This window comes from Lagenorhynchus albirostris, chromosome 1, assembly GCF_949774975.1.
Source record: "Lagenorhynchus albirostris chromosome 1, mLagAlb1.1, whole genome shotgun sequence".
Taxonomy (NCBI): Eukaryota; Metazoa; Chordata; class Mammalia; order Artiodactyla; family Delphinidae; genus Lagenorhynchus; species Lagenorhynchus albirostris.
In genome coordinates, this window is record NC_083095.1 from 90728419 (window position 1) to 90740736 (window position 12318).

Genomic DNA, 12318 nt, shown 5'->3' on the forward strand with positions numbered 1-12318 from the left:
TGTGGCTGCCTCAGAAACCACTGTCTTTGACTTGCTTTGTCTGCTCCCCTTGCCTTACTCTCTGTGCCTGGAATCGTATACCCCCAGTGAAGCCTTAGCATTTAAACCCTGCCTTAAGCTCTGCTCTAGGAAACTCAGGCTGACAATTCCGTGAATATCCAAGGGTTTTGCCTATTTTTAAAGCAATCATATCTTGTATACGGAACCTCATTATACAGACTCCACACACACTGTACTTCCTACCTCTCATTGGATGAGAATAAAATTGTGATAGGCCACTTCCTGCCACACTTTGTTTAGCCTTAAGGGTCCTAAAGTAGATCTTTTCCAAAGTATTTCCTGCAGAGGACAGATGTAAGAGTTCATTAAGAACGTAATTATGCTCTAGACAAGAGTGCTGCCAGGTTTCATCATTGTTGAAGCACGATTAGCTCATGATCTTCCAGCCCAATCCTGTTCAAGGGATAAAATACATTCAGATAAAAAGCGGAAGTAGCCTATGTATATATATTATAGGGGTTATAGGTTGCCCACAGGCCTAGGAAGAAAGGCAGATCAGTTTCATCATAAACTTTAATAAAGCACTGGAAAACATTGGTTAATTCTCTATTCTCCCACAATAAAATCATATATAGCTAAAGTTTTATGGAAACTTGGTTCTTTCCTACGTCCTCGATAATATATATTTCCCTGGACTGGAAGTGAGGAGGACTTTTTCAAACCCTCATCTAGAGAGGTGTTTCTATAAGCTGTGAACACAGATTCTTTCCAGCTAGAAGCTCCCCTCTTCCCAGAAGGGACTGTGAGAGTCCAGCAGAAGAGCGCAGGCTGTGCTGCATTAACAAGCAAGGCAATTATCTTAGTAGCTTATGACAGTAAACACTTGCTTCTCACTCTCCTTATATGTCCATCAACGGCTGACAGGGGCTCTGCTCTAAGTCATCTCCATTTTCGAAGCCACCATCACCTGACCGTTGCCAGTCACCTTGTCAGGTAAATGAGAGGTGGTGAATTAGGTAGTAACTCTTAAAGCTTCAACAGGAGATGGTACAATTATTTCCATCCTTATTTTAGTGAGCAAAGCAAGTCAGAGGGCCACAGCTCACTTCAAAGTGGGTGGGGCAAAAGAGTTCTACTAAATGCCCTAAAGAAGCAAGTGAATATCTGCTTTCAGCCCTAAGGACTTTGGCTCTTCAGCCCTAATTCCTGTGTTTCTATGCACCATCACCAAAAGAAGAAATTACATCCTGGGAAAGGAAAATCAACAAAGCATTTTGTTCCAAGTACAGCCTGATTTTTCTGAGGTCGTAGATATCCAGGAGTTCTCAGATATTTGAAAGTGGTGTTACTATACGGGCACAACATACTACCACACACACACACACACACACACACACACACACACACACACACCCCTCCCCAGACTGCCTAGTGTAAATGTTTACTTAAACCTCCCACATTAGAGAAGGGAGAATTGGACTCCCCCTGTGTTGAGCAGCTGGGTAGGGGGTAGGGGGAGTAGAATTTTGCCAGCCCCATTCTGGAGCAGAACGAGATTCAGAAATCATCCTACCCCAACTGTCCTCCACAGTGCCGAGGGCTTCCTTCTCCTCTTTCTGCAGACGTAGCCTTGGCAATAGAATGGAGTCCCTAATGATCTGACACCCGGTGTACATTGCATCCAGATGCAACAGTCTGCTCTGGAGAGCTTTGCAAATGCAATCCCCAAGTTCTCTGCAGACGGCATCCTGTCAACCTGGGAGCTAGCTTGTTTTCTGTGGTGCTGTCTTAGCATAAAGCCATTTTCCAGAGGGCTCCTTTGAATGGTTCCTATAAACCAGAGTTGAAAGACATCATGGCCAGAAGCCTTTTAAAGAAATTTCTGTTCTTTCTTCTCCAGGCTTTTAAAAGACCACATTTTCAGAAGCCATTTTCTTTATCTATCCGGGGCTAAGTAGAGAATTCTATAGATCAGAGACAGAAGAAGAATTTTCTTTATTTAAAAAAGAAAGAAAGAAAGAAAGGAAAGAACAAATCATAAAGAGTTTTTAGGTACACGGACCTAGAAACTTTGATACTGGGTGTATTTTTATCACTCGATAAAAATGTCTTTGTTTCTTCTTCTACCTCATTAAAGGGGACAAAGGAGAAAAGCACATTTCTCGTTTTCCCCGCTGAGGTTATTCCCCTTTACGCGGCCCATGTGCCCAAAGCTCAGCACATTAGCATCACCAAGCCCCACAAAGGTCTCGCCTCTCTGCTCACCACCTCTCAGATCCTCTCTGGCTGCTTGGCAAGCAAGCAGCAGTTTAATGAGACAAGTCCCCCTTGGAGACTCCTCTTCCCTCTAGGAATTCGGTAAGTGCTTTACATAAAACAGTAATAGGATGGTTCAGCCAGACTCTCTGGCTCACATACACTAACTGGTATTCCCGTTGGGAAGAAGAGCAGGTAGCCGAGTGATAAGGCCATTACGACTGACTGCACTGTGTGAGCTGCTGGTCCCTGGAGCCACTTTGCTTGCCTGTTGTAAGTGTGAAAGGAAGTCAGTGAATGGCTGATCAGGACAGATTTCCTGGTGGGATGTGAAGATGTCCATGGGCAGAGTCTGGATAATAATGGGCAAAGAGTGAGGTGGTACCATGATTATTCCTCAACAGAGGCTGGAAGCATTGCCCCCAGGAAGCTCAGAGGAGCTGCAGAAGGAGAGATGAGTGAGAAAGCAGATATGCTGACCCCACAGAGGTTGTCTGCTCTTGTTATTAGAAGGAACGAAGGGAATCCTCTGGGAGGCCTTAGCAAAGCCTCGCAGAACACTAGGAGACATCAGGTAAGAGAAGATCACAAACGCGGGAGAACTGGAGAATTTCTCTCCTTACATATCACATTACCTTGTCCTCTGAATTCATAGATTTTCAGCTCTCAAATGACTCTAGGCATCAAGGGTACCTGGTGCTCTGCCTATGTTGGGCCCTTTTTCCTAAGAAGTTAAGAATGTTGTACTATCTCAACGATTGTAAGATCAACAATTGGAGTTAGGGAGAAGTTAGTTAAAGCCGTGAGCAATGTCAGAATGGCTTAAGGGATGGGGATGGGGTTTCAGATGGAAGTGAATGGCAGGATGAAGAGTGACAGGAATAGAGTTATGCTTTTCTGTTTTTTTCTTCCTTTTCTTCTTCATTTTAATGCATGGTGTTTGTTGATATCTCCCTAACAACTGCACAAATTAGAAATTCTACTCAACCAGTGAAGTGATTTTAAGAGAAGTCCACAAATTCTTTGCTACTCCACCCTTTTAGAAATGGAGACTAATTCCCCTTAGGTGTGGGCTGGACTCTGCTATTTGTTGCCAACAAATAAAATAAAGCACATAGTCTGTGACTTTGGAGACTAGACTGTAGAGAGTCTGTGGCTTCAGGCTTGTTCTCTTTCCCTCTCTCACTTGAAGCTTTCATTCCGGGGGGAGCCAGCTGCCATGGCATGAGGACTCTCAGGCAGCCTGTGGAGAATTCCACAGGGTAAGGAACCGAGGCCTCCTGCCAGCAGCCACGTGAGTGCGCCATCTTGGAAGCAATTCTCCAGCCCACGTCAAACCTTCACTTTCTGCAGCTACAGTCAACATCCTGACTGCCACCTCACGAGAGATCCTGAGCCAGACCGCCCAGCTAAGCCACTCCCAAATTCCTGACCAGCAGAAATTGTGAGATAACAGGTTTGTTGTTATAAGCCACTGCTTTTTGGGGTGATGTTATGCAGCAGTAGATAACTATGACAACTGGGATTATAGTCACCGTGATAATGACAGTGGTCCAAAGTAACAGATCACTAACACAAAGTCTGCACCGCTGTTCCTCTACTCAGTGCCACGGTTCATTAGCACCTCAAAAATCTGGGGAGGAAGAAAAAGAAAATAAGCTAAAAGCTTTCCATTCAGTGCTTGTCCCCAGCAAAATGAACTTGTTATTTTAAAGCATCCCAAGCTTTGTTCCTGGGTACCTTTCCTTGGGCCAAGTGAACAAGACCTCAAGTTGAAGCTACATTCAAAGTTGTGGTTATGTATTCATGTGATCATCCTTTTGGAGTCATTTAGAGAATACATTTTCCTATTCTAGGTTTAGACATCCTTAGACTGGAAAAATTAGAGCAGAAATGAAGGAGCGAAGGAGGAAAAGAAAAGGAGAGGAGAAATGAGTAAAAGTGAGATCGACAGTTTATATTAGCTCGTCTGGAAGCATCAAAAATAAGGACATTTCATATCTGAGCAGCTAGAGAAACTCCTGCAGTTCGAGTTTTTATGAATTTTGTCCCTAAGCTTTTCATACCTATCTTGATTTATTAGCCCTTCTCAGCATTATATCTTGTAGACCTGCCAGAAGAACACAGTAGAATGAAACATCTGTCAAATTTTCCCAGATCCTATTATGAAATATCTTCAATTTTCAATTCAGTGAAAAGTAAACAAGTCATTGTCTTCCCCAGAAGTGAGTGATTCACTTTGCTGTCAGAACCCAGGGGTTGTAGGCGATGGAGGTTCCTGAGTCCTTCCTCAGGCTGATGGGCGCATGGAGCCCTGTCTTTGGCGGTCTGGGTCAGCTGGAAGGGTCACAGGACTCTCGGATACTTCACCTAAGTAAATACATCTGCTTGCTCAGTGAGGTGGTGATTTTTTAATTTCCAAGTGATGTGCTTTGATGCTATTAAGGGGTCACTTATGGATTGACATTATATCAGTGAATAGTAATTGCTTAATTTCTGCAGAAATGTCTAGTTTCATTTCCATTCCAACTTTCCAACCCCCCCCCCACACACACACTTAAAAGAGACAACATGAATACCATGGCCATCTACAGCTGCTTGTAGTATCACATAGCCAGATTCCTTTTCAAAGGGAAGAATTCTAGCAGATCTTTCTGACGTCAGTCTGCTCTGAACTTGAATTAAAATGCACACTATTTCTTAAAGCTTTGTATTCATTCAACATAAAACAAAGCCAAATAACTGGAAGAGACTGACTACTATGCTGGTGAGTATACCCAGGGATTTTTTTTTTCAACAAGGCATCTTTAGAGATATAACATATAGAGATACTAAGCAGATACCCTGGACTGACAGACAGGGAGTCCTGAACCAGAAGGACTTGAAACAAGCACGTACTAGCTTTCAACTGCCCTGAGCCTCTGCCAAGAGAGTCTGAGTGACTTAGAACCAGATGATTCTATAACAACACATACGGAGACACTGAGCTCGAATGTGGGAAACAAATTTGGTTAGCGTTCTGCGTAAGTGATGCCAGTGTGGTGTAAACAATTCAGATGTAGGATGTCGGGGAAGAAAAGGCAAAGATAAACAACTCCAAAATTAGAATGGGTCAACTGGATTCTAAAATCATTGCTACCCCATTGCAGAGACTCAGAAATGACCCACAACAGGACCTTTTAACTGTTGGTAGGGTCCGATGCATGTGAATCATCCCAGACTGTCTCAGCAGTCCAGAAAGTGGAAAGCCTTCTTTGACAAGGAGCTCTGGTTCATCTTTACAGAGATTAAGTTATAAAGACGTTAAGTGCAGAATCTATGATTGTCTATTTTTTTAAATTTTTAGTGAAATATAGTTGATTTACAAACGGTCTGTTAGCATCAGGTGTACAGCAAAGTGATTCAGTTTTATTTATATATATATATATATATATATATATATATATGTTCTTTTTTTAGATTCTTTTCCATTATAGGTTATTACAAGATATTGAGTATAGTTCCCCAGGCTATACAGTAGGTCCTTGTTGATTATCTATTGTATATATAGTAGTGTATACATTTCAATCCCAAACTCCTACTTTATCCCTCACCCCTCCTTTCCCCTTTGGTAACCATAAGTTTGTCTTCTATGTCTGTAAATCTATTTCTGTTTTGTAAATAAGTCCATTTGTATCATTATTTCTTTAGATTCCACATATAAATGATACCATATGATAGTTTCCTTCTCTGTCTGACGTACTTCACTTCGTATAATAATCTCTATATCTATCCATGTTGCTGCGAATGGCATTATTTCATTCTTTTTTATGGCTGAGTAATATTCCATTGATTAAGTCTTCAATGGTTCCCATTTCAAGCATGGTGCTGGGTATGTAATAAGCATTCAATAAATGCTTGTTGAATCCCACTACTGGGCATATACCCAGAGAAAACCATAATTCAAAAAGACACATGCACCCCAATGTTCATTGCAGCGCTATTTACAATAGCCAGGTCATGGAAGCAACCTAAATGCCCATCGACAGACGAATGGATAAAGAAGATGTGGTACATATATACAATGGAATATTACTCAGCCATAAAAAGGAATGAAATTGGGTCATTTGTAGAGATGTGGATGGATCTAGAGATCCATCTGTCACACAGAGAGAAGTAAGTCAGAAAGAGAAAAACACATATCATATATTAACACATGTATGTGGAACCTAGAAAAATGGTACAGATGAACCGGTTTGCAGGGCAGAAATAGAGACACAGATGTAGAGAACAAACGTATGGACACCAAGGGGGGAAAGTGGCAGGGGGGTGGTGGTGGTGGTGTGATGAACTGGGAGATCGGAATTGACATGTATACACTAAGATGTATAAAATGGATAACTAATAAGAATGTGCTGTCTAAAAAAATAAATAAAATAAAATTCAAAAAAATAAGTAAAATAAATGCTTGTTGAAGTGAAAAATGGAACAGTTTCCATCATTTTGGATCACACCTTCTACATTTCTTGCTTTTCTTCTTCCTTTTAAAGCTGAATGAAGGTAGAAAGGGGCTCCAGCACTCCTTAAATTTCCTTCTTGAAATAAATGAGCCAGCTGGAAACTCTCAAACTTTGAGTCTCTAGTAATCTTGTTCAGGCAGTTCCTCTGTCTTTCTCTCTTTTTGATTTCACCTTAATAAGCACTAAGCCTATTAATGCTTCCACCCAGGGCCCCAAGCAAGGGAGAGAAGAGGGAACATCGCCTGCATTTTACCTTTCCTTTTCTCAGGGAGCCAAATTATGTTATTTTTGTGAAAGCATCTCTCCTCTATTCCTATCATCTGTTCCAGTCATATCTTGCATCTGACTGTGGAGCGTCTCAGCATGGGGCCTGCTTATCTTGGTGGGGATCTGGTGGTAGGCTTTAAAAGTTGCCTTAAGCTGAGCTGGATGTCTGCAATTCTCAGCCCTATTTACTTGGGGGGAAAAAAAGTGGGGGAAAAGTCATCGCTGATGCGCTGGTGTAGAAAATGTTAGCGAACATTTTTATTTTCAGCTCCAGTTTCTTAATTCCTTACAGTGGAAGAAAGAAAGACAGTAGGCTAGTAAACTTGGAAATTCACAGGCCCGTGCTCATGCCTGGCATTTTTGTAACCATTGTACTAAGGCTCAGGAATGAAAGACAAAGGCATGGGAGAATGGCTAAAGGCAAAATGCTCCAATCAGTACTATTTTCTTCTATCACAAACATTTATTCTTTTCGCTAAGCCTGTTTGAAACCGCTAATCCAGGTTTGCTTATGGTTGGCCTCAGCCTGTAAGCTTGCAGGCTGGCCAAGCCAGACAGCCACGAGGAAGCCCATTCCCATTTCCTGTCCCAGTTTCACCTACACGTCACAAGCCTCGTGGAGGATGAATATGCCGCAGTGTCAACAAGGGCGGTTGAAGCTGGAGCGAAGAGAAACCGGCCTCGACGTTTTCCTATTTTACATGAAAAAAATTGGCAAAGCTTATTCCAAACCTGCTTTGGGAAACCAGGGTTCAGAAAATAGTGGACAGGAAGCATTTGATGAGTTAAGGAAAATCTTGATTCCTCCACCGGGATCCTCACCTTGGATGGGACAGGAGAGCTGGTGTGAAAACGATAGACCAGCTGAAAAGCATTTAATACAAATGGGTGGGCCACTCGTGGGCTGCTGAGTGGTGGCATCTCAGCGGCCCAGAGCTGATGCCCCTCTGCTTGGTTCGTATGCATGGGCCCCGCTGGCCTGGAGGAAAGGCCCTGAGTGCCAGAAGCAGACACTAGCTCATCTACTGTCAGCGTCCATAAAATAGAGAAATTAAAGTCAGGCCTGAAAAATAAGAAGGCAAAGAATGGCTCCAGAGCCAGGCAAGAGGACACGCAGGCAGCGCACGAATTAGCTGTATCCTCTCCTACCTGTTCATTTAACCCGGGTTACACTGTGTTCCAGTGTAACCCAGGCCCAGAGAAGGCTGGGCTTCCACAAATATCTAGCCCAAATGGCACCAGGAAAATCAACTCAAAGTGTATGATAAATGAATTAAAGGGAAGAAAAAAATGCTATTTTATGAAACTGAAGGCCGCTTTTCACTCTAACGGGTAGGGGCGATTATTTGTGCAGAAGTCATGAGTGAGGACAGGCCGGTGCCGCTCTTTTGTTTAAAGGGGTATCGGTTAGGGAGGCAAGAACGTGGTCTGGAATGGGGTTGTCAAGACAAAGGGACTTAACGTACTGTACACAGTAAGGCAATTCTGAGACTGAGAGCTTGTTCTCATGTGAAATGAGGTTTTCATTTCCTCTGTGGCAGCCTCTGTCACAGAGAGAGGAGAGCAGAGGCGGGGCAGGGATTCAATAAGGTAAACATAGGTCCCAGGGATAAGATGAGGAAGCCAGGTCTGAGGAAAGGGCTCCATGATGATGGGGAGGCCAACGCCAGGTGTTCAGCGACTCTGCTGTTCCACAGCCAGTGTGGTTCTGTGTCCAGGATGTGCTACAATCCCTCTCCGTGCTTCCCCACCTTCAAGACAGCTTGATGAACCATTTAGTTTAGGGTGCACCTGGTGACAACCCTGCTTTGGGTGGGCTGTGCCCACATTGCAGGTCCCAGGACCCCAGATGCCAGAGGGCACTGAGAAGGTGAGCCAGGTTTGGAGAGGGTGCTCACAGGTAACTCAAGGACACATGGGGACCATCCAGGCATTTTCAGACATGTCCAGGAAGGTACTAGGGGTGTGACAGTCAAAATGAGGGATGGGCTGGAGCTTTCTTACTTCTTTTTTTTTTTTTATTTTCACTGAACAGAGTTTATTCAACTACATCTTCAAGGAAAAGGTTGAGTAATACTTATTTCAGGCAACTCCATTTTGGAGCAGGCAACTATCCCCTTGCGTGCACCTGTTCAAGTAGGCGGTCTGAGCCTAAAGAACGAGACTGGGTTTGAAGGGAGAGACAAGCCTCAGCTTTGAGTGGGGTCAGAAGCCTGCATGATGCTGGGATGTGGGTGGGATCAGAACGAGGCAGCGGCTATAGGTGGTTTCTGAAGCGAGAGTCCAGAACCAGGCAGACTGCAGCCAAGAGCCCGGAGCTATCTTACTTGAATAGTAACATCAAAGCTAACCCAGAAGTCTAGGGCTGGAGGATACCACGTCCCATGACCACTAAATCCTGCTTCTGCTGCTGGGGGCACGGCAGGGAGGACTAACCACATCTACTTTAAGCAATGCTGATTTAGCTGCCTCTGCCGTCCCTGTGATTCCTAGGCAGACTTCCTCGACTCCCTAGCGCCTCTCCTCTCCTCTTCTCTTCAAATCTACTTGGGTTGTGCAGCAATTAGCAGGCCTGGTGGTGTAGGGCTTGCCAAGCCTGGTGGCTACACCGTCGGTCAACAGCCTGATGCCAGCCAAGGAGCGTAGGAGGCTGCGATGACTGATTACATTTATTATTTCCACCAATAGAAGTAAACAGGCCAAACTGCTTTTCTTTTCTTTTCTTTTCTTTTTTTAAGGCCAGGAATTAAACTACTACTCCTGAGTTACCATTAAGCTGAAATAAAATGATTGGTGGAAAGCTTTAGTGTACCATCATGCTAAACGTGTAATGGTATAAGGTTAAATTGCTTTCTGTTCTCTGTTCTTTTTGTCTTAAGGTCTGACGCTCTGTGTGATATCATCTGATGATATGTATTTTCCATCACTAAACCAGGTAAAATGTTACTTCTTCATTGTCCTGAGACTTGATGAGATTGCTTCATTTTGGTTGCCTTCTTTGAGTTACTATTTGGGGAGAGGGTTTTTTTCTGTTCTTTTTATGTCTTGTTATTGAGTTGATTTACACACAGATAATGAGTTTTTATAAATGTATACACCTGTGTAACCACTTCCCTAAACAAGACATAGACCACCTCCATTATTCCAGAAAGTTGCCTTCTGTCCTCTTCCAGTGACTCCCAACTACCTCTATCCCCTGAAAGGTAACCACTGTTCTTTTTTCAAAGGGTAGCTTTGTCTGTTCTTGAACTTCATATAAATAGAAGCATACGGTACATAGTCTTTTGGTGTCTGATTCTTTTGCTCAACAAGTCACTGTGTGCACAAATGACTTGTTCATTTTTATTGCTGAGTCGTATTCCATTATATAAACGTATTTGTGTACCCTTTCTCCTGTTGATGGACATTTGAGTAGTTTCCAGTTGGGGCTACTGCGAATAAAGCTGCTATAAAAGTTCTTGTGTAGGCCTTTTTGAGGGTATGTTATCATTTCTCTTGCATAGCAGTAGAATGGCATGATCAAAAGGTAGATGTATGTTTAACATTATATAGAACTGCCAACTAGTTTTCCAAAGTGGTTACAACATTTTTCATTTCCACCAACAGAGTATGAGAGCTCTGGTTGTTCCACCTCCTGGACACATTCTTTGATTTCAGCTATTCTAGTAAATGTGAAATGGCATTTCATTGTGGTTTTAATTTTCATTTCTCTGATGATAATGATGTCGAGCCTTTCTTCATGTGATTATTGGCCATTTGCAGATCTTTTATTGAGAAGTGTCTATTCCAATATTTTCCCCATTTCATTATTGAATTGCTTGTCTTTTTAAATTCATTTATTTGTAGAAGCTTTTATACATTCTAGATAATATGTTCTGTAGTCTGTGGCATATCTTTTCATTTTCTTAACAGTATTTTTTAATAAGAAGTTTTAAATTTTGGTAGTCTAGTTTATCGACTCTTTCCCTTTACATGTAGCATTTTTTGTTTCCTCTAGAAAATCTTTACGTGTTTGGGTGACTTTTTGACTGAAACTTTTAAAGAACATTTTCTAAGTGTTCTCAAGAATAAAAATTTCCCGATTATCCATGTTCACAAAAATACTCCTTTATTTTCATTATTTTCATTATTTTCATTTTAATTACCCAAATGCAGTGTTGTGCTGGTAAACTGGCTTTCTGGGAGGCGAGGGAAGCCCTGGTTTATAGTATTTGCCAATCTCCATGGTATAAATGCTCCCACCATGACTAATTTCAAGCTGCAACTAGTTTAACAACTAGATTACAAAATTCCTGAATATTTAACAATCAACTCTCACTAGCTATTATGATTCTCTCTAGTACACGATTGCAAATGCCATATGAAAACAAGTGGCAAGAGGTAAACCCTTGGGGAAGGCTGATCCCAGGGACATTATAAAGATGCCATGTTTTTTTTTTTTTGCGGTACGTGGGCCTCTCACTGCTGTGGCCTCTCCCGTTGCGGAGCACAGGCTCCGGACGCGCAGGCCCAGCAGCCATGGCTCGCGGGCCCAGCCACTCCGCGGCATGTGGGATCCTCCCGGACCGGGGCACGAACCCGCGTCTCCTGCGTTGGCAGGCGGACTCTCAACCACTGTGCCACCAGGGAAGCCCAAGATGCCATGGTTTTTTTTTTTTTTTTTTTTTTTTTTCTTTTTTGCGGTACGCGGGCCTCTCACTGCTGTGGCCTCTCCCGCTGCGGAGCACAGGCTCCGGAAGCGCAGGCTCAGCGGCCATGGCTCACGGGCACAGCCGCCCCGCGGCATGTGGGATCCTCCCGGACCGGGGCACGAACCCGTGTCCCCTGCATCGGCAGGCGGACTCCCACCCACTGCGCCACCAGGGAAGCCCAAGATGCCATGTTTTGAGGGACACTTGGAGACCCAAACTGAAGAGTCAGGGACCATGACTGAGAACAGAGCCTGACCTGACTTCCTACTGTGGCTAACATTAACAGAAGTGCAGAGATGAGTGATGAGAGAGTTAAAAAATAAACACTTAAAATGGGAAACCCACTGTTCTGACAAATTAGTGTAAAAGCAGAGGTTCTGTGATATTCCAGTTATTGGTGAGATCAAGAGGCAACTGCCTCCTGAAAATACAAAAGGGGACTGGATGGGAGGCTGGATGACCTTGTAGGGCTGGGGGGTGGACATTTAGATTATAAACAAAGGGAGCAGAATAGAAACCAAGATGAAGTGATTCATGGAGAGACCCAGGACACATCTTGCCTAGTGAGTTCACTTGGAATAGGAATTATTAAACAGCAAAAGCCT